Raw genomic sequence first — 23,250 nt, forward strand, 5'->3', positions numbered from 1 at the left:
GTGAGGCTGGATTCCTTAAATTAATGATATGGAAGCAGAAATTAATACAGTGAACTACAGATACTATTTTAAAAAATTCTTTGAAGCTATGAAACTGGGGGGTGGAGTCATAAAAACAATTTTCCTCACACCTTCTCAGTTCTTCTAGATGGGCAAAGAATCCAATTGGCATGACAAAGATTCACAGGAGAAAATGTCAAAAATGTGTTATGATTATACATGCCAGGTGCCAAAAGAATAGGAGACCTAAGGATGCACTGGGAAGTTGAGGCTTATGTGTTACTTTGGACAAAGAGAAGGGGAGCAGGGGGTCTAGAATTTCAAAGGGAAAGCAGGTAATTCAAATGTAGATGAGAAAGCAAACATGTGGTAAATGAATTCTTGCTGGGCCACCCAGAAACAATGGGACACAGGGAAAAATGGAACAAACAGGCTTTGCCAGATTTCTCCCCACCTGCCACATTTAGTTCATAATATGATGCTAAGGTGATGCTCCCTTACTTTAAACAGGCCTTTCTATCTGAATTCCTCTAGGCAGGTACAAGTGAGAATCAAAGGTTCTTCCTGAGTTTTTTGTTTCTTAATAAACAGCTTAAAAGTCAATATCCCAAAAGGCATATATTTTGGAGTGGCAGAACTTTGGTCTCCCTGCACTCCCCCCACCACCAAAAAAAATCGTTGTTTTCTTTTCTTTTTTTTAAAGAAACAGAACCAGGAGTATAGGGGAAAATACCAAATTTATATACTGGGGTGGGCAAAAGCAGGTTTACAGCTGTGAGTACACGAAACACAGTTACTAAAGCTACTGCAATAACCAAAACCTGCATGGTTTTTCCCATACAAACAACTGCCAGCCTACTTTTGCCCAGCACTTATTTAGGAGGTGCCCTTACAGAAGTAAAATCACATTCTTAAAGACATTAATATATCATATATAATGGTGTATGATCATGAAACTTAGTTGATATGCTTTAACAATCTGACAGGTTCTGAAAACCATCTGCATTCAAATCCTTCTTTGGGAGATGAAGACATTTTCTGATATAACAGAGATTAAGTAGCCAGAAGAGAAAAAGGTACATCACAGCTTTTTTTCCTATGATGGAAGCAGAGGGAATAAAATTTTCTTTTCTGAATTTCCTCTCATCTCCTATTTAGACCCTTAGTCTCCAACTTCCTTATAGCTCTTAATTGATAGAAAAGAAGCCAACTGCTAGAATTCCAAGTCCATGAAATGTGTATTTCTTTATTCTTTTCATCAGCAGGCACACCAGGACTCGGTAGAGGATACATTAAGATGCCTAAAGAGACTGGGAATATTTAAGACAGTTCCTCTTTTTCTAACCTCTTGTTAAAGCAGCTCCTGACAGCGGGGGTCTCTGCTGTGTCACTCTGACTTGCCTACGGTGCAAGAGTCACATGCAGAGTCAGAGCCAGCTGAAGTGCACGCTGTTCCTGACAACTCTCCACTCCAGGGGTGGCGCTTGGTCCAGCAGCACCGGATCCCTGGAGCTGGTCAGCAATGCAGAATCTTAGGCCCTCAGCCCAGACCTACCATCTCAGAATCCGCATTTCAACAGGAGTCCCAGTGTTAAAGTGCGCAAGGCACTTCGTTAACAGAGATCTTTACACCATGCTTGCCTCTCTGGAAAAGTAAAATAGGGATAGCAGTAAAATGACCCGTTCCATTGATCTTTCTTTCTTTTTCTGACCTTCTACTTTCACTTTACAGACCTAAATCAGCTCTTTAGAGCTCATAAGCACAGAAGCCAACCCCAAACTCCAATACAGCTGTCAACAGAGAAAGGCCAACTTATGCATTTGCTCTTAATCAAGCATAACCTGCATTGAAACTTTTTTCAAACTGCTCTGCTATGAAAATACTAAGATTGCACATACTTAAACGGTAAAATATCCCCTTGACCTTGATACAATTTTCATATTAATGCCAGCAGGAAGAAACAATTTCATTCCATTACATTGAGGATGGCAAGCAGAACACACAAAATGGCACATTGCAGAATTTTTTTCTCCTTTTTGGACATTTCAGTCCTGCCTTTCATTCAAAAAAGGGAAGAGGGGGTGGCAAAGATGCTGCAATGTAGGCGGGCCCCCCCTAAGCTGCATCTTACTCATCCCCTTGGGTCTCACTTCCAGAGCTGCACAGGTGGGGACGGGGCCATATGCATGTTTTACATCCCTCACTGGCTGGCTGCCATGGGTGAAAGATGGTCAAAAACGGGATCAATACCATGTAAATGCATATAGTCACACTGAATGAAAACCCTGATGAGCCTTTAAGAAGGAATGCCAGGACATGGCCGGTGTGGCTCAGTTGGTTGGGCATTGTTCCACAAGCATGTACCAGTTAGGGTATATGCCTTGGTTGTGGGTTCAGTTCCCAGTAGGGGCATGTACAAGAGGCAACCGATCAATGTTTCCCTCCCTCCCTTTCCCTCTCTCTGAAATCAATAAGCATGTCCTCGGGTGAGGATTAAAAAAAAAGAAGAAGAAGGAATGTCAGCCTTCAAGCTCCAACAAGCCCTGTCAGAGTGAGAACTGTTGAAGTGTCAAAGCTACTGTTCTGAGCCAGAGTGAACAAACACATGTTTTAGTCTCAACAGCTCATGAGGAAACCTGCTGTGATGTGTACTGAAAATCAGACACCACGGACTTAAACCTGTAAGCTGCATTCCAGGATATTATTGGAGCAAATCCACACTCTGTAACAGTCAGTTCGGTGGCTGAGGTTGGTTATTGCAGATCTTTGCATTTCCACTAATTTGCTGGATCCTCATTTCATTTTTTTTTTTTTTTTTAATGCCTAAAGCCAGGTTGACCATATAACTTATTGTCCAAACTGGGACACTTTTGAGAGTGCTAAAATGCTAAACAGATGGGATGTTGGGACAACAGGCATATACCAGGACTGTCCCAGGCAAACTTTAAGTAACAGAAAAAAGGATGAGGGAGGGGAACAATAATAAATAGAAACACTGGGAGAGTGCTTTAAAGACACTCTAGAAGCCAACTATAAAAACAGGCATCTTCTACCACATCCTCACTCTTAGTAGGGAGTAATAGGTAGGACGACAACCATATCCAGCTTGAAGCAGCTAGAGGAGCACAAGACCTTTGTCCATTGTCCTTTATAAGATTATAAAGGGTCTTAAGTCTGAGAGTGGGGAATTGTTACAGGGCAGGGATCCCCCCACCAAAACAGTAAAGCAAACAAACAAAAAACAAACAAAAACAGGCATCTTCTATATATTCCAATGCCAGGGGACTCAATACATTCTCATTAATGGGGTGCAATACAAATGCACTGTGGGTGCGAAGAAAGGCTGAGAGGAATGTGTGATGTCAGATGTGTCTGTACTCTTGCCAATGTCATCACCATTTAGCATAAATGCCACTGAAATGTTTTTTAATAATACAATTTCAAACATTCCCCTGGAAGCTACATTTAACATTGAAGTGCATCATTTCCCTTTACCCAGCGTCACATAACTGGATTATCTAAATGATTTCAGAATAAAAATTCTCCTACCTTCTATTTTAAACCAAATAATACAATAAGCATGTCCACAGCTTTATAATTTCACAATGTTTTCACATGTGTTATCTTAGCTAAGTGTCAAAATAGCTTTGTGAGACACTTTCTCCCAGTAACAGATACTGAAGTTCAGAGAAGTGACCTCCACTGGGCTGTGCCTCTGAGACAGCACTTCCCAGACTGGACGTTCCTTCCCAGCATCCCGCTCTTCCCCTCTGGGCATTACAAGTGCAGTGAGTTCCAGTTTCCTGAGTATCTAGCACCCAGAACCTAGGATAGCCAATGTTCAAAAATATTTTTAATTTACTAATTAAAATTACTTTTCAATTAAGGTATTAATTCTGTAAGAAAAGAAAATCAGTACATTTCTACTCCTGTGTGTGCTGGGTTGGCCAAAAAGTTTGTTTAGTTTTTTCTGTATGATGCGTCCAGTAGTGCTTAGTTGTCTTTAACTTCATTTGAAATAATTTTGTTAGATTTTACTGTGATAGCTGTCATATCAGAGTGCATTAAAAAAAAAAAAACTTAGCAAAATTTGTGAATTTTTGTGCAGCCATTTTAATATTGAAGATGGAAGAATATACACATTTTCAGCATATTAGGCTTTGTTATTTCAAGAAAGGTAAAAATGCAAATGAAATGCAAAAAAAAAAGATTTGTGCAGTGTATAGAGGTGCTGTGACTGATCAAACATGTCAAAAGTGGTCTGCGAAGTTTCTTGAAACTATGGACATTCTGGCCAAATAATTCCTTGGGGTGGTCTTATGCACTGGAAAATGCATAAGATATCTTTTAAACACAGGGGTGTTTAGCAGCACCCCTAGTGTCCACCCACTAGAAGCCAATAGCAGAAGATAGCCGATATACTCAAAATATCCAAATCAATAAAGTTATTGGTGAAATGAAAAATGTGCCTCTTATTTTATGGAAAAAAATAACCTGGTCTTTTTGATCAATCCAATATGTTCTTCCTTTATGACCCAGTGAAGGTAAACCATTTATATAGAATTAAAAATATATATATTGAGAAAATCCTATTAGAGAAAAATAAGAAAAACACGAGAATTTACTACTACTATGGAGTTAGTAGAGCCTAAAGGAGAAGGAACATGCAGAGACAGAGGTCTCTAATAGGCAGATTAGCTGTGTGAGGTGCGTATGAATGCAGAAGGTTGAAATGTACTAAATCAACTGAGATCCTTGAGTTTTAGACTTGGTATCTGTGGACTTCACCAACAGCCTTGTAAAAAACACTTTGTCCAAACTACCCACAGAAGGCCTTGCAGTGGGGCTGTATTTCATGTCCTGCTATATGTGTGTGGGTCAGAAGAAAACTGACTTCGCCAGGTGCCTTCTTATTTGTTCTTTTGAGTCAACAAGGAAAAAATAGCTTGGAACACTTCACGAAATCACGGCAAAAACTTCTCCTGACCTTTCCCTTTGGGAATGTCTCCTCATTTGGCACCACAGGTGCATACAACTAGAGTAATTGTTTTTGCCTCAAGATAACCCCTTAAAGCAAACTAAAATGATTTTTTTTAAGTTTAGGGATTAGCCTTTTCATGAAGATGGCGCCCAAGGTGAAAAAGGAAGATGTGTGCTGGGGCTTGGGAGGAACACAGCTAGCTGGCCTGGGATCCCTGCAGAATGAATGAACTGAAAGGACAGTGGCTAAGATTTGGGGTGTCAGCACTGGAGATGCTCCTCCCATTTCAGCCAGGCTGTGCGCCCCTGCCCTTCCCAAAGCCGAAGCCGAAGCAAAGGCTTTGAAGGCAAAGGAAGCCGTGTTAAAAGGCATCCACAGCCACAAAAAAGGAAAATCTGCATGTCTCCCATTTTCCAGAGGCCTAAGACACTGCAGCTCTGAAGGCAGCCTAGATATTCTCGGAAGAGCGCCCCCAGGAGAAACAAGCTTGACCGCTATGCCATGTCAAGTCCTCCCTGGCCACCAAGTCAGCCACGAAGAAGAGAGAAGACAACAATACACTTCATTGTGGATGTCAAGGCCAACAAGCACCAGATTAAACAGGCTGTGAAGAAGCTCTACGACACTGACATGGCCAAGGTCAAGACCCTGATCAGGCCTGATGGAGAGAAGGCATATGTTCAACTGGCTCCAGATTATGATGCTTCGGATGTTACCAACAAAATCGGGGTCATCTAAACTGAGTCCAGGTGGCTAATTCTATATATAAAAACTTTGTATTAGGAAAAAAAAAAACATTTAAGGATTAAATACACATTAAATAGGAAAAAAAGAGTATGGACACTAAAAAAATATACTTGTTTTCTGTAGTTTTCATTAATTTAAGACCTGACTAATTAATGAGTGCCAAAGATAAACAGTTATAATGAATTAATTGAGCTGCATGAAAAGGCAGAAAAAATCCAAAGAGGTAAAAAGTAATAGTCTTATTAAACTGAAACTTCTGTAATTGCTTGTCTCATATTTAATCAATATAATAAAAGTGTAATACAACATATTTGTCTATAATGCCAAGAAACATTGTAAAACATCATTATGTGATAACATCTATCCAATACATACTTGTCTAGTCACTCTGTATCACTAATGAGAACAAAAAAAGATCAAATAAATAGATACACTATTAAAAAATAATATCCATAAACTCAGCTTGTACAGAAACCCTAAACTCATGGCTAAGTCACTCTTCTTTCACATACAGTTCTAGTGAATTTAATTATTCAGGCTTCGCGCCCCATTCCCCAATATTTCTGGTCAGATTATACCATGGGATTGCTTTAGAAAGCCAGGTAACTCAAAGGAAAATTCCTGTTGCAAGGGAAGACACTATAAAAATGATGATTAAAAATGCAGAAAGATGAGGGCAAAGAGCTCTAAACTGTACAATTCCCAGGGACACTTATTACAGTATGATATAATAATTATAATTGGTAATAATAGGCCTAACTTATTAAAGGAAGCTTAAATCGTGTTCAATATATTAAGAAAATCTGTAAGTGTGGAATCAATTGCACAAAGTCCTCAGACTAAAATGGTTAAAGTGAGAGGAGCAGAGAAGATAAATCCTGTGTCATCAGGAAAGCTCAACTATCAGGAATAGCCTATTTTCTGGTGGAGAAACAGCATCTATATTTTTACTATAATTTACTTTCAAACATTTAAAAATATTTCCTTGTGGTGCCTAGTAATAGTCCTATTTTCCAAAGGTCTGTACGACCATCAAAATAGGTATCCTGTTCAAACTTAGAAAAACATAAAACAAAAGAGCAAGGGATGACATTATTAAGTGTCCGCCCCGCCCTGAACTGTTAGCTCCATGGGTCTAGCATCATGCTTTAAGTCCTCTTGTTATGCCTGCACAAGTTTGGTCTAGTGCTCAGCAGAGTAAGCATTCAATAAACGCTTACTGAAATAAATATTTAATTGTGTGGCCAAGTCATATCATTAAGGCCAAAAATATAATCTGTGGTCAAATCACGGAACACTTTCATATCCCTCTACCTTGTTTTTGTTGCACAGATCAATGTAAATACGTATGTGAATTTTTAAACATTAGGGATTTCATTTCTTCACAATGTGATCTCTCTTATTTCACTGTTAATTAACTTACAGCCTAATTCTTAAACTCCTAAAAATACTAGAGTAGAACTCAGCTCCTTTTTGCCCAGGTTAGTAGTAATTGATGCTTCTTTTCAAAACAGTAGCAAATACAGTACAGTAAGATCATAGGTACTCGTCCTGATTAAAACCATACTGACCATGCTAATTTTAAAATCTGTATTTTATTTAACTGCTTTCCCAGAGGACAATATAGCTCAGTCTCCATACCTAGCAAGTCAGGACCTATTTTACCTCTGTTTCCTCTATTTCAGTGGTTAAAAAAAAAGACTAGCTTTTACCACAGACACGGCATGAGGAAGAACCAATGCAACCATGGTAAAGAATGATACGTGCTCAATATAATGACACATCACACGCTGCACTAGGATACACATTTCCCTACAAGCAAAACAAGTCAAAGCTAAGCTTGGTTCATCTATGTTAAAATCCTTTGCTCTTAAGCCAACTTCTCTTGGGAGAAGCCCCCTAGGATTTGGACCAAAATTTTGAGTGGACAATATATTAAACAAACAAAAAATATATATTGCAAAAGGGATTTTATTCAGCAAAAGAAACAGTTAAAGAGTTAACTAATATTGAAAGTTGTTTTTAAATAGTAAAAAGCAGATCTAAAAACAATTACAAAAAATATTGAAAATGAATAAAAAAAAACAACTACAGTAAAAGTTAGTCAACAAAAAGCTATTTTAAGGCAGTGGCTTTGAAAAACTTATGAAAGTGACAGACCTTTTCATCAGAAAATTCAAGTATGTACAGACACACAAACACACATACAAATCCGGCTGAGATTTCAACGAAAAATAGGGAAGGAGGACTGTCACCCCGCCCCAACAAATCCATAGTTCAAAAGTTTTTTTTTTTTTTTTAAGTGTAAGATCTTTTCAAATGTGATCTGACCAGATACTTAAAAATGACCTTGCCATCACTATTTTTACGTCTCCAGAAAGGTTTTCTTCTTTTGTTTATAAAACGGTTCGTAATATATTAAATATGGAGCTAAAGTAGAAAAATAAAGATAAATTTACTTATGTAAACATGCAACAAAAAGATGGTCTAGAACACCAAGGACACTTACCCTCGCCATCACGTCGACACTGGCTTACGGAGAGGACAGGCTGCCAAGCATAGGCACAAAAATAAAACTCTCAAAATACCAAAAGGAAGCACTAGCTTTCTTCCATCTGTAGTAGAAGCTCATCAGATGGAAGAGAAAAAAGATGACAAGTACCTATTTATTGTAAAGGACATAGAGAAATTAATTTCTCTTTAGAAATTCAAATAAATTTCCAGTTAGAAGTACCTGCCTCCCCCCACAACGCCCCACCCCCAACCCCCGCCCCACAAAATTCTGTCTAGCTTGAATTTTTCTCCCTCTCAAAGATGGTGAATTCTACCAATTGGCCATTCATGGAAAGGCACGCCACCTCTCCGTTCTGGTGATTGAGTGTGTGCATGAAGTCAAAATTTTGGGTAGGAAATCTACAAAACTAAACCTATGCACTACTAAGATTAGTGAAATCAAACATCTGTTCAAAACCAGACTCGCTGCTAAACTCGACTCTCTTCCTTCTAGTTTTCAGTTTGCCCCAATGTAAATTAATTCAGACATTGCTGTAAAAATGATGTCTATTTTTTAAGGCGCGAGAGAAGGAAATGGTTTTGTGTGTGTTACCCTCAAAGAGAAAGGTTAGTCTCTCTCACCACCTTTGAAAAGCACAAGTGAGGTGGCTTGAGGATGCCTCTGTTCCAAGTTTGTTAAGTGCTGCCGTAAGCCTTAAAATTCTTTGAAATCTCAGTGTTTAGAACATCCTTAATGCTGTTCCATTTGTGTGTTAATGATGATAGTGGTGATGCCCTTATTAGCCATTTCACAAAACAAACCCATCCGTCTCTTGGAAAGGATGTAAGGAGTACTAACAAAAAGGGAGGATTACCAAGACGGATATTCTACTTTACTTCCAATGACCAAAGCCAACATGTGATGAGGTGGATTCTAACACAGGAAACAGTTAGGTAAAAGACTTTAATTTGTTTATCTGATAAAGACAGAGTACACACACACATGCCCAGACTACCCCTCAACACACTACACACTTCTAATTGCATTAATTACCACTTCCAGGGGGAACCTGGTTTCTTACAGCGGCACTGCTCCCCATTGCAGGGCTTTCCCCTCTCCCCCTGACAGAACTACATTTTTTCAGGCTTCAAGTACAATTGCTGGTAAACAGAAAATCGGTGTGGGCTATCAGCACAGCTCAGGGCAACATCTATTAAAAAACTGACATCAAAATTGAGCACTCCCTTTTAAAATTTCATGGCAGCACAGGCAGACATTTTAAAACGCCGATGTGTGTCCCAGAGAGGAATTTCCATTCAAATGAACTTCACCAGCCTGAGCAGTTAAGGTTTAGTTGAGTGGCCAAGAGTTTTATATTTCACAAAGCATAGGATTGGGGACGAGAGCTTTGGGTCCCTAACTCAGGTGTGGAGTTACTCTAAAATGAAGCAGTGTACAATGAGACCTGGAGACCTTAACACCTAGAGCCTAAGACAGACAGACACACACACAGGCAGCAGGGAGGGACATCGTTGGGTAAAACCACCCAAGATCAAACCTGCATATGGGAAGAAGGTGGACTCTAGAGAAACTGATTCCTGCCAACATGAATGAGAGAAAATTATAAGGGAAGCGCATATTTAAGTGAAACAGAGTGGCATACAATCCCAGCTCAAGTAAAATGACAGCTTGGAGACAACTCTTGAAGCCTGGTGAAACGAACTGTTTACCATCAGATCTGTGAGAGGCAAGTGCATCTTAATAAGAGTGTTTCTATGGGGCTCCTTAAAGAATGTAGGACTTACGCTGAGGTATAGCTTTTTACAGTGTGCATTTTATGAAGCTCCTAAACCATTAAACCTTGTTTGGGTGAATGTATTAGCGTGCACAAAAATAAATGTAGTCAAATCATTTGCTCAGCCTTAGGCTGAAAGGAGTCAATTGCCCTGACATTGTGGACCTTGTTGTGTCCCCTTTTTCTGTGTGTTCCTGGCAGCAGCAGTCGAACTGAATGGCAGAGAACAGAATCCCTCCATGGAAGAATCAGATGAAAATTCCAAGGCTCATGTTAACTCGAGGATTCTAGGAACCTATAGCAGAGAATTATAAGGAACCAAGTACTTCTTCAATGGCAGAAGTCAAATTCAACAAGCTTATGAAAGACAACAAGATCAATCCATCTTGAAAGAATGAACAAGTTAAATTTTGCCCAGAACCTGGGAGTAAAGAATCAACACTCTCTCTGCCAAATATTTTGCCTCCAGCTGATAAGACACATTGGGACACTTTATAGAGCTGGTGTCAAAAATGTCATTTGAGCATGAATGGTCAGGAATTATGTATGTGAGACTCTGTTTATCAGCTTATCCTGAACAAAACCAGAATATCCCTCGCACAGCAGAAGAAGTCAAGTTATAGTTACCTTCTTGAAATGCGAGGTGGTAGTCGAGAGAGCAAATCTCAGGAAAGGTGTAGGAGAGAAGGAAACAGAAGTGGGTCATGTGGTGCAAGTGTGACTTCAGACGAGAAGGCTTTATGGACATCCAGGTAAGACATGCGGTTGGAGCAGGAGCCTAGTGAGTTAACTCACTGCCATTCCCACTCGGTTGAGTCCTGTGTGCAGCTAGACTCTGACACAGATGGTGGGTTTGTCTGCAGTCTCCTGTTGTCATGTTGGACAGGTTAGGGTCCCAGACTTGATACAATATTGATATTTTTCTTCATGATATTGCTCTACAAAAAGGATCACTGTAACAGGAAGATTCTATGGTATACCCTGAAAGTATTAAGAAGTTTAAGAAGTTGATCAAAAGCCTCAAATAATTACAGTGTAGGTGGAGAAAGAACCACAACAGCACACTTCTTGGATGAGCAACGTCTCCACCACTAATGATGAAGACCGCACAGCTAAATTAACTTTGCCTGTCAGTGACTGCTTTGCTCATCCCTCAATCACTGCCTTTGATAAAAACGTCTGGATTTTCAGTTGCAGTCTCCCTGACAGTACTGTGCTACATAAACTAGGATACAGACTAGAGTGTATTTCTATCCAGGACATGATGCCTGGCACTTCTGCAGCCATTTGGTCACCATACAGAGCAAATATGAGGACACACCAGCACAGGGACGAGAGCTGAGTGAAATGACAATAAAAACTCAGATCTTTGATGATATCATTGAGCCACTTGATCATTAACCCCCAAAAGCTGCTCTCTGGACTTATTTTATGAAAAATATTAACTTTCTTTACACTTAAGGCCATTTCCCATCTGTTCTAATTTAGAAGTTCCTTTTTAAACCTATAATATATTATGAGTCCCATATGAAAAACTCTGAGTACCCACCATTAGAGAAAGTATCTAAAAAGCATTATCTAAAAAATTCTAAATATTTTTATATTAAACATTTAACCAGAAAACATTCCTGGGTGGTTTCTTGGTTCCACAGGACAGTGGCTCTCAAATTTTGGTCCCCACATAAGAAATATAACCATCACTAGGGAGATGAATAGAAATGTAAATCCACAAGCCCCACCCCAGACTTGCTGAATCAGAAATTCTTTGTGGTAGGGCCCAGCAGTCTGTATTTTAATAAAAATGCCTAGTGATTCTGATTCATTATAAAATTTAAGAACCACTGCTTTAGGAAACTCTGCTGATGACATCAAGTATCAGTCATCATTAGTCATAATCAAATAAACATTTAACCATACAAAATGGGTTCAGTGGGTACCATCTGACCCTGTATTTTCTACACAAAGAAAGTGTTATCATATACAAAGAAAAGAAAACGAGACAAAGGAACATTCAACAAAGTCTCAAACAAAAGCTTTCACATCATTATTGTGTAGAGAAAATATTTGTTAGTGTCTAAAGAAAACAGAAGACCTGAGAACGGCAGACTTGAGAAAAAAATGGGGTTGAGCGAACAACTACTCCAATGAACCAAAATAAGTTTGTTTTTTTCTGATAAAACTGAAATTAAGTAGTTTTTGGAGGAATGGAATAAAGTAGAAACTGTCAAAAAAAAGGGGGACATATAACTGAATTAAATAAAGTTCCAGATAAAATATTCCTGAAACGTGCAAAGGTTTGACCAGGGGGCGCTAGAGAAGGGCCACGCAAGGCTGCAGTGGCTTGGTCAAGATTCTGAAAGGATAGCTGTCTGGGCCTAACGGAAGGCGCACATTTGATTAAGGGCTTACAGAACAGAATGCACAGCAGGCAGGAAGCTGACCTGTAATATACAGGATCTGGGCAAAACTACTCTGCTGATGGAAAATGACTGAGCCTCCATGACATCCTGACACTGCCTTGAATGCTGTGGAGCAGAAGGCAAATGAAGAGATGCTTACAATCCAGGTGGGAAAGAGGAAAAAGGAACGGTGGATATTAAACACACCAGAAAACAAGCACTTCTCTTCTATGGTTCGGCATGCAAATGATGAGAAACAGTTAAGATATGACAACAATCTGGACAAGAATCCTGAAAACTTTAAAATAAGTTTGATAATTCTCATCAAGTAGGGTTTTGCGTATGGATAGATAAAACCAGAGTTCTCAACCTTTGCTGCCCCTTACAATCTCCTGGGGTAGCTAGCTCTACATCTCATTTTATGAGAACAGACTGGGCCCCACCCCAGACTACTTGACACTGAATCTTTGAAAACGATGCTTGAATATGCGTACTACTTTTAAAAAGCTCCTCCAATGATTCTGATGTACAGTGAGGACTAAGAATCACTGCCTGAGAATACTAGGAAAACAGTGAAATTAAGACCATCTAAAGCCTGTGTGTACCATGCAGAAATTGAGCTTGTGAGTAAAAAGGGATGTCAGTGGATGAAAAGAGACTATTAATAAATTGTGAATGCTACTTTTATATTTTTCTATTCTACTAAAGTAGGAATTCTTACTTTACTAATTATAGAGGGAATGGATATTCTATTTTAAGAACTGGCTCTATCTAGCCTTAAGGTGGCTTATGAATAAAAAGTAAGAACATTTCCTCTGTAGGTTGTATTAATTTTAATTGTATTTTGGGGAAAAGGTCAACATGAGTAAAATCAGGGTCTATGATTACCTGGAAAGGATACCAGGCAACAGAGAGAAGCACAGACATGCGCCAAGGACCTAAGACTCTAGTTGGAGAGATGTGACCGTCACACAGGTGCCAAATGAGCACGGAGATGGGCAAGAGCAGTCCATGAAGCAGAGGGAACTTGGGTGAGGACTGGGAGTGGGGGAGGGAAGAGGGGGGAGGGATGCTGTGGTAGGCAGGCACAAGGCTTAGGACCGCCACAGAAATGGCTGGCGTAGGTGTAGGAAGATGGGATACACAGTGGGAAGTAGTAGTCCAACCCTAATGGTCAACTCTCCGCTTCTGTTCCACCCAGGTTAGTTACCATAGTAACCTCATTCCCTGTGCTAGTGATTGGTTTAGGAAAGGACATGTGACTCAATTCTGATCAGTGACATATAAAAAGATGCTCTCTAGGGCACTTCTGGGAAAGAGTTCCTCACTCCTGAGAGAGACACACAATGCCGCCTGGATGAGACACCTGGCACTTCCGCAGCCATTCTGCCACCATGCAGAGAACACACCAGAAGATGGTGTGGTACATAGCAGAGTGCAGTGGCAGTAAAAACCTAGGCTTCTGATGACATCATTAAGTCACTGAATCAACCTCAATAGCCACTCTGGACTTCTGTTAAGAAAAAGATGACCTTTCCTTACTGTATAAAGCAATTAATTTTGGGGTGTTCTTGGCTTTTTACTTGCAACTAAAACTGGAAAGATGAGTTGTACTGAATTCTTGAGGACTCACAGGCCAGGTTTAGAAATCTGGGTTTTGCACTATAGGCAAAGAGACTTTATTAACTAGGAGTCTTGTGAGTAACAGTGGCACTACTGGTAGTAACCTGAATAGCAGGAAAAAGTGTGATAAGTATTAGCACTTTATAGTCCATATGGTCTTTAATTCCCTAATTGCCTTATGAGGCACTAGAAATGAGTGTAAAAAGTCAAGATTGGGCAGAAAACGGTACAGAGCTCATAACATATGAGGGGAAGAGCCAGGTTGCCTTGGCCTGTTTGCTCTGCTAAAACACTCATTTTCATTACCTTTAAAGAAAATTTTTATTTATTGATTTGAGAGAGAGACGTCAATTTGTCGTTCCACTTACTTATGCACTCATTGGTTGATTCTTGTATGTGCGCTGACTGGAGACTGAACCTGCAGCCGTGGTGTATTGGGACAATGCTCTAAGCAACTGAGCTGCCCGGCCAGGGCCTCGTTATCTTTTTCTGATGAGGCACCCAGGCAACCTGCCTGTGCTAATCAATTCAGAGTTAAACACTCAATGTGGCTCATCAGAAGGGAAGTGCCCCCCCTTCACACACACATACACAGAGACAGTCAACGTGCAGCTACAGAATTTTAAAGCCCCGTCCAAAAGAAGGCTGTGCTCTGTGTCCCAAAGGCTGCTAAACCTGCATAGAAAAGTAGTTAAAAAAAAAAAAACCCACACACAAGTTCCTTCATTTTGCATGAAATCTCCATCCACACCAGTTACAGTACAGGTAATAAGCAATTATCTTCTCCATGCTCCCAGTAATTACCTTTTCTAACCAGTTTTTAAAATATTTCCCATTCAACTCTCCTTTTAAGATTAACAACACAATTACTAAACCATTGATTCCTTTAACCTCTTCTCTTAGAATCCCGAGATAAAGCATAATTATCCAGACAAATAATTGCATGCTGTGAATGTATCATCCCAGAGATCAAAATCTGGAAGTATGGAATTTCAGCAATATTTTTGGCCCAGAAAATCTAGAAAAGCTGGTTGCCAATATCTGATGTTAAAAGAAAACGTAAAATCTGACTTTAACAGCAGTTCATTGCTACTTTCTATAGCTTGATCAACAACTATTCATCCTAAACCTGAAGGTCAAATATCCCTTTCTTTTCATTCAAATCTTTATTAAGTGACTAGTAAGGGCTAGATACAGCGCTCATCCTAGGAAGACAGGGATCAACGATACAGCCTTTGCACTCAAGGAACAGAGCGATGGGAGGGAAGTTACTATGACATACTGTACTTTAACTGTATGTTAAATACTATCCTACTGATGTGAGCTGAGAGCTACAGAAACATAGGGGAGAGGGAGATACTCCAAACTGAGATGTGGAAAAAGGTTATCAGAGAACATCACTCTTGAAGTGAGTTTAAAGATGAGTAAGTTGGCCCTGAGCGGGAGGAAGTGTAGTGTTCAAAGCAGACCTGCAGCGGACGCACAGGCAAGGAGAGACCACAGGATGGGCGTGTATGCGGGAGCTGTGGGAAAGTAAATGTGCTGAGGCTGCGTGACTGAGGGATTTGTATGCCAAGGCAAGCCAAGGAGTTTGGGTTTGCTTCTGAAAGCGATGGGAGTCACTGAAAGTCACCTGAGCTCTGGCTGAAGTGAGGAAAATGACTTGCCTAGGGGAGGTGTACAGTAGCGGTGGGATCAGAGCAAGGGCTGAGCTGGAGGCGCAGGCAGGGAGCAGGACTGTGTGGAACAGCTGAGCCCAAGAGAAGAGTTGATAAAGGAGAAGTCTTGAATCTTGGGGTGGAATACTGTGAAGACCATGGGAATCTTCTGGTTAAGGCTGCCCAAGGGGAAGCCCATGAATCCTGGGGTGCTATTACGACATTTTTTTTGTGTGGACCAATGACTTTCACTGATAACTATGTTTGCTGGGCATAAACTGTATTGCACATTTAATCTTTTTCCAACTCATGAATTCACGCCCTTTGCTTCAAAGCAAAGGAGTAAGAATATATTTATGGATGGCATGCAAATGAATTAACGCTGAGCAGAAACAACAACAGACACCCGTCACTCCTAGAACTACTTGTATCAAGATATTTGTTCTCACCAACCAGTTACACCCTGACTTTGCCTTTTTGTTAGGCAACATTCAACAACCAGACCCTGACTAAGCTTTCTGTAGCCTCTCAGTTCCCTTATCATCTTTCACCTGAAACTTGTCTATGCTTTCAATTAATTACCACCTTTATTTCTACCATATTCCCTTTGTTGTTAAAATAAACACTCATACTCATACTCCACTAACAGATGAGCTGATGTATGCTAAGTACTTAGTACAGTGCCTGACATAGAGCAGGCGCTCAGTAAGTAAGTTATTATTATTGTCTACAGTTTACACTTTCCACTCCCCTCCTCTCCCAACTGGGAGTCCATTAGCCCAATTCTCCTCTTCATTTTGTTATACTCATTCTCTATGGATACATAGGTGTTTTATCTACGTGTTTTTACTATAGATTGCAGCTGTGTAATACAGAGTGAGAACTAAGTAGCTGTTCTGGATGTCACCGGAAGAAGGGAGAATCAGGCATCCTTTCACTTCAGAGACCAGTGCATTTTCTCTTAGGACATGTGTTTGGATATTTATAATTTGCTTGTCTACGATGCACTTTCCAGGAGGAACAAGAATAGTTAAATCAGTGAATCAGAAAATGTCGTTGTTTTTCCCAGCAACTCATCTGAGCAGATGGTAAATGATCATTTTTTATGGCTTGTTTCTCTACTACATGCAGAAATATTTATTAACATTGTATTACTGTCACATGTGTGCTAACAACAAGAAACCAAGTTAGGCAGCTGCCAGCAAGCCTGGGGCACGGCGGGGGTGGGGTGGGGTGAGAGGGTGGAGCAAGGAACACCCACTTACTCCCTAAAGCCAAAAAGAACTAAGCAAGGCAACACAAACAGCCATCCAGAGCTACTCAGACCCCATAAAGTCATGTTTCATCAACTCTGAAACATCATTATCACAAGATGCAGACCTTTTAAAAAAAAATTCTCACCTGAATATATGTTTATTGATTTTAGAAGAAGAGAGAGAGAGAGAGACAGACACACTGATCGGTTGCCTCCTGTATGAGGCCTGACTGGGGGTCGAACCCCAAATCTAGGTATGTGCCCTGACCGAGGATTGAACCTGCAACCTTTTGGTGCATGGTATGATGCTCCAACCAACTGACTTACATGGCGAGGGCAAGATGGACAGGTTTTATGTATCACTGAGAAAGCAAAAGCACCCGAGATGAGGAGCTGAATAGGGTGCCCCCACATGAAGCAAGGGCAACAAATGCCACAAAGAAATAAGCCCAATGACGCAGGAAAGGATGACACGGAGGGCCTGGAACTGGGCGGAGGGGCGAGGAACCCTCCCCTGAAGATCTGAACCATAAGACAGTGGTCGGGTGGGTTTGCATTCTGAATTCCCATCTCCAGGGTAGTCCAAATGCCCTCAGGCAGGGACTCCACACTGTGGTCTCAGTTTGGAAGTGGCCCACATAACAAGCAGAGGCAAACTCTCTGCGAGAAGTGAACTTCAATGGTGGCAGAAATACGGAAACCTCCAGGCACTATGAGTACCATCCTGGGAGGTACTTAGGGTCAGAGCTGAGAATACCAAAACCAGGAAGAGGTCAAGACAGAAAGCCAAGTCCAAAAAGTATGACAGGATCCAACAGGTGACCTGCTGGCGGGAATGAAAGCACACAGAAGTGTCAGGCAGGGCATCCTGTTCTCCGCAATCAGGAGCAGGTCTGGCCAAGTGGGCTGGGCCTGGGGCTAAGCTTCTGCCCACTTGCTCTTCGGGCTTCAAGAACCAGCAAAGGACTTTTCCCACCTTCAACTCCCCATCAATAAAGTACAGAAATCCTTCTCTAGGATTACTAAGGAAATGAAATAAGCAACTGTATTTTATACTACAAAAGCACTGTGCCAATAAAAAATATACTGATTATTTTTAAGATAAATATTCGGAAGGGCTCCTTTAGTCAGATCCTGTTTTCTATTTCTTTTGTGTGTGTGTGTGTGTGTGTGTGTGCGTGCGCGCGCAATATTAATTTAGCAGAGGGCTGTACATAAGTCAAGCACTTAATAAGTCCTTATTAAGTGAATAAATACATACTGCTACCTTCTGGCCTCAGCCTTAAACTCCTGAGGGCTGGTTACCTCTCTACTGCTGAAAATAGAAAGGGGAGAAAAAACAAAACAAACCCCACCAGTCTAGAACACAATGTATTTATGATTAAACAAGTGCACGGATTCGACCCATCCACCCCTGTTCTCCCTGAAACTCATCACATCTACTGCAAAATCAAAACACTAGCTGGAATGACATGAGGTTTTCACAGCACGAGACTGAAGGCAGACTCCAGGAGGTGACTGTACATGGACTCACGCAGGATAGAAGACAGGCAGCTTCAAAATGGAAGGGTTCATTACTGGCAAAAAAGACCCTCAGCATCACCAAAGAGCATTTTTGGGAGAAGAAACCATGTCTAAATTTCCTGGAATATCCTGGCATGTGCTGATCAAGCTTACTAAAAGGGATCAACAGGGAAAGCAGGTTCTAGGCTGAGAGTAAGAAACTGGGGGTCAAAGAAGAGGACTTCCATTTCCAACCTGAGTGGTCCTGGGTACTCTATGGGGTCTATAGTTTAGGAAGAAGAGAAGGAAACAGAGACTTGGGGTTACCCAGGTTGTCCTCATCTATCACATAACTCTGAGTGAACTTGTTCACAAACTGAAGACAAGGAGATGATGATCTAAGGCACAGTCTGTAACTCACGCTTCATGATTTTAGATATTTAATGATGGCAGTATTTAAGGAATAGTAACTCTGTGCTGCCCATTCCTGTCGCCCACCCCTCTTTCTGGCTGGGAATGAGGTACGGGTGCTAAGGAAAGAACAAGTCCAACATGTAAGAATGAATACACACAGAATGGCTATGCAGAACAGTAAAAGGAGTAAGTTGGGAAGAGACTGGGAAACACTGGTGTACTTACACGGGATTCGTGGAGTTACAGGGGAGCTCCAGAAACCTGAATGAGATACAGGAAAGTATGGGGAGTAATTTAAGGGTGGGCTTAAGAGGCTTAGGCTGAAAAGGATAATCTGGGTCAATGGAAAGTGGGTAAAACTGGGAAATGAACTGAGTGGTGGGAGATGTGAGTCGTCTAGAAAGAGGGCCGAATTCTTACAGAGTCTTCAAGTATACAAGTTTCTCCCCAAGCCAACAGACTTAGGAGACTGATTATTTTAAAGCATGGGTCCATGTTTGGCCAAAGAGACCTGAAGCTTCTTTCCATTCATTTATTCTGAACACTTGTTTATGTAACTATTTCAGAATGTTTCTTGAAGGCTATTTTAGTTAACAAACCAGGAAAAGGAGGAATTCTGTCCAAAACACTAATTTTTAAAAACTGATTAAACAATTTCAACTTCTAGCCTTTTCTAGACATTCCTTACAGAAGTAGGCACTGTAGAAATATAGAGCATTTAACAATCAGTAACTATCAAAAGACCTAGCCTACAAGTTTCCGGCGAATTAAGAGAGAAGAAAAACAAAAGCATGAAGGCCAGAGCTCTGCCCAATAATAAACAGTTTTTCTGGGAAACCTGGAAACAAACTTTACTTCACCTCAGTCAGGCTGTCAGCCAGCATTTTTGTTGGACTCACATTCTTAAAGATTGAACTGTTTCCTATTTTCAACCATTGGCTTACAGCTAAATCTTTAAGAGTTCTTATCTGAGGGCCCTACTTGATAAAGACTTAGGAAAATATACTTTTAAAATGTTTAAACAAATCTTTCTCATGACAGTGGTCTTGTCCTCCATGAGGAAATCTGGCTTTTATTGCTATGGCAAAGAAGAGACACGTCTGTAAGGTTATGGGGTCTGCCCCCAGCATTAACAATTCTGATTGCGTATACCCTTAGCACAGAGCACCTTTCAGACCCCAAAACACCTTACAAACGCAAATTTCTTAAACATTCATGTTAGGCTCCACTGCCATTTTATAATTTGGAAATTAAGAAATATAAAAGTTGAATAGTCTGCTCATGGACATAAAGTCCACGTCAAGATTTAAGCTTTAAACTAAGGACTGTCTGGATGCACACCCCTTGACTTCTATTTAGAGATGGGCTGTCATTGGTGGTTTGATAAGAAGCTTATTTTGTTTTTAATTGCACTTTAAAAGAGATATTGGTTTGTTGTTTGTTGTTAATGGAACTTATAGGGTGCCTCTAGGCCACTCTCCAGGTACATACTAGATTCACTTGAGATTTAAGTAATTATTTATACATTGATCACTGTTCCCAATGGATTTTAAGCTGCTTTAAGGAAAGAACCCAATGCCTTATTTATCCTTGGAGCTGGCTTTCAGCACACCCAGAGCAGTGCCCCGTCACCCACAGCAGACTGGGGCACAGAAGGATGAGACAGACAGATGGCTAGCTTCTTTCTGCTCCAAGGGAAGTCTTTTATGGAAACTGGAAGCACAGTCATCGATACCAGATGAACTTAACCACGTTTCAGGTATTCCTCAATTCGCCCAAATGAGACTACTCCCTTATCCCCTTATTCTTCCCATACTTTGTAAACTCCCATGACACAGCAGGACAACAAAGACTTTAAAAGCAAACTGTATCTAGAAACTTAAAGAAAGTTTGAAAACAAAAATGAACTTCATATAAAAAAAATGAGTAAATTTCAGTCTTTGAAAGTTAGGATCCAGCTTTTGGCTCTGTGAGCAGCACCATGGCGGTGGGCAAGAACAAGTGCCTTATGAAAGGCAGCCAAAACGGAGCCAAGAAGAAAGTGGCTGATCCGTTTTCTAAGGAAGATTGGTATGGTGTGAAAGCACCAGCTGTGTTCAATATAAGAAATATGGAAAACCACTAGTCCCGAGAACTCAAGGAACCAAATTGCATCTCATGGCCTCAAGGGTGTGTTTTTGAAGTGAGTCTAACTGATCTGCAGAACGATGAAGTTGAACTTAGAAAATTCAAGTTAATTACTGAGGATGTTCAGGGCAAAAATTGCCTGCCTAATCTCCATGGCACGGATCTTACTCATGACAAAAGGTGGTCCATGGTCAAAAAATGGCAGACCAGGATTGAAGCTCATGTTGATGTCAAGACTACCAATGATTATGTGCTTCCTCTGTTCTGTGTTGGTTTTACTAAAAAACACAACAATCAGATTCAGAAGACCTCTTATGCTCAGCATCAACAGGTCCGCCAACTCTGGAAGAAGATAATGGAAATCATCACCCGAGAGATGCAGACAAATGACTTGAAAGAAGTGGTCAATAAAATGATACCAGATAGCACTGGAAAAGACAAGGAAAAGGCTTAACAATCCAGCCAGTTCTTGGTGTCTTTGTTTGAAGTCAAATGGCTGAAGAAACTCAAGTTCGAACTGGGAAAACTATGGAGCTCCATGGTGAAGGCAGCAGTTTCGGAGAAGATGCTGGGGTGAGACAGGTGCTAAAGCTGAATGAGCTGATGGATATGAGCCCACAGTCCAAGAATCTGTTCAAAATTCAGACATTTAATGGTAACAAGTTAAAAATCCTATTTGTAGGGGAAAATTACAATTCAGCATTTGTCTGAACAGTGTATAAGATTCGTATTCTCTCTTCTCCTTTCATAATAAGCAGCTCATGCACAGGCCACGAGGGTTGCCAAGCAGTGGGTAGTAAGTCCAAAGACCCCAGATATGTGGTCTGGAGCTCTGTCAACAGGAATCTATGAATAACTTAAGCATCTGAGCCTGGGCAAACCACTTAACTCTTTATTTAAAGATATATTCTTATTTTTTAACCTCAAAAGACTATGGAGAAATCTAATACTCTGGTCTGTACACTGCTTCAAAATATTAAATTTTATACAGATCCTTGCATGTGCCTAATGCATGAGTGCTAGAGTATTCAGAAATGAGCATTTAACAATTTGGTGGAATTCCAGAATTACTTTAATCTTTCCCTCTCTATTTTTCTATATTGATGAAATTTGTTAACATATACATGCATTATTTTTACCAAACCAATTGTTTTATTTTTAAAATGCTAACTTTGAGTAAAAGGAAAAAATGAAGAAAATAGGTTTTAGACAAATTAAGAATCTCATGACACTGAAAAAAGTGTCACAGGACCCATGGGTACATGGGTTCAAAACAGTTTCGCTAATATGAGTAAGTGACGGAACCTCAGTAATTCGAGGAGTTCCTGGAGGACTGGACACGGTCCTGTGTTGATTCTCAGCTCTGCCACTACTTGGCTTGAGACTTGGGGTGTGCAGTTTAATCTCTCTGAGGCTTCCCAATCTGCAAGAGTGCCTCAAGGCATACTTTGCAAGGAGATGATAAAGCATAAAATCGTATACACAGCACCAAGCACACAGGGGATGCTCAGTGAATGCCAGAAGTTCCCTGGGATGTTCAGTGAATGTCAGAAGTTTCCTAAGGCAGTTTTTTGGGTTTGTTTTCTCTCTTTCTTCCCGAAGGGTTAAGCAACAGCAGAGGTCCCCAGGACAAACCAACGTCATCTGGCAGAACATTTGGGTTTCTCCATCCCCCATGTCTGGACTACATTCCCTTCACTGGCAAGGGCATAACCCACATGTGAAGGTCAACAGCAAGATGCCATATTAGGTAGCGTAGGAGCAAGGGAGCGAGCAGGCTGGGCTGGAAAGTGAGATCTGAGCTGCACTTGTAGAATGAACTGTTTAGGAGAGAAGAGGACAACTGATGCTCTTGAGAGGAAAGGGAAGAAAGGAAAGGGGAGGAAAGGAGAGGAGAGGAGAGGGGAAGGGAGGGGAGGGGAGGGGAGGGGAGGGGAGGGGAGGGAAGGGAAGGGAAGGGAAGGGAAGGGAAGGGAAGGAAGGAAGGAAGGAAGGAAGGAAGGAAGGAAGGAAGGAAGGAAGGAAGGATGTCTGACTGGAAGAATGTCTACTAGTCGTGGGAAAGAAAGGAACAGATTATCATAGAGTTTTAGATTTTTCATCTCAATTGCCTAGAATTGCTGTTCCTTGAAAATTAAAGCACAGAGTAGATTCATCAGTATGAAATGACTGAGGTCTAAGGCTTTTAAGTCTTATTTTTGTTTTTCTCAGGATAATGGGCCAAATGATCAGAAATTCCTGTGTGAACTCAGA

General features: G+C 40.7%; 1 protein-coding gene and 1 pseudogene across 2 annotated transcripts in view; one reads left to right on the top strand and one right to left on the bottom strand.

Annotated features, from left to right (window-relative positions):
• The window catches only part of KANK1 (KN motif and ankyrin repeat domains 1), a 130,021-nt gene that overhangs the window by 76,924 nt on the left and 29,847 nt on the right, over positions 1-23,250 (bottom strand). The gene's annotated exons all lie outside the window — the stretch shown is intronic.
• Positions 20,852-21,650, top strand: LOC150013106 (small ribosomal subunit protein eS1 pseudogene; annotated as a pseudogene).

Source organism: Furipterus horrens, unplaced genomic scaffold, assembly GCF_987537825.1.
Source record: "Furipterus horrens unplaced genomic scaffold, mFurHor1.1.pri manual_scaffold_4, whole genome shotgun sequence".
NCBI lineage: Eukaryota > Metazoa > Chordata > Mammalia > Chiroptera > Furipteridae > Furipterus > Furipterus horrens.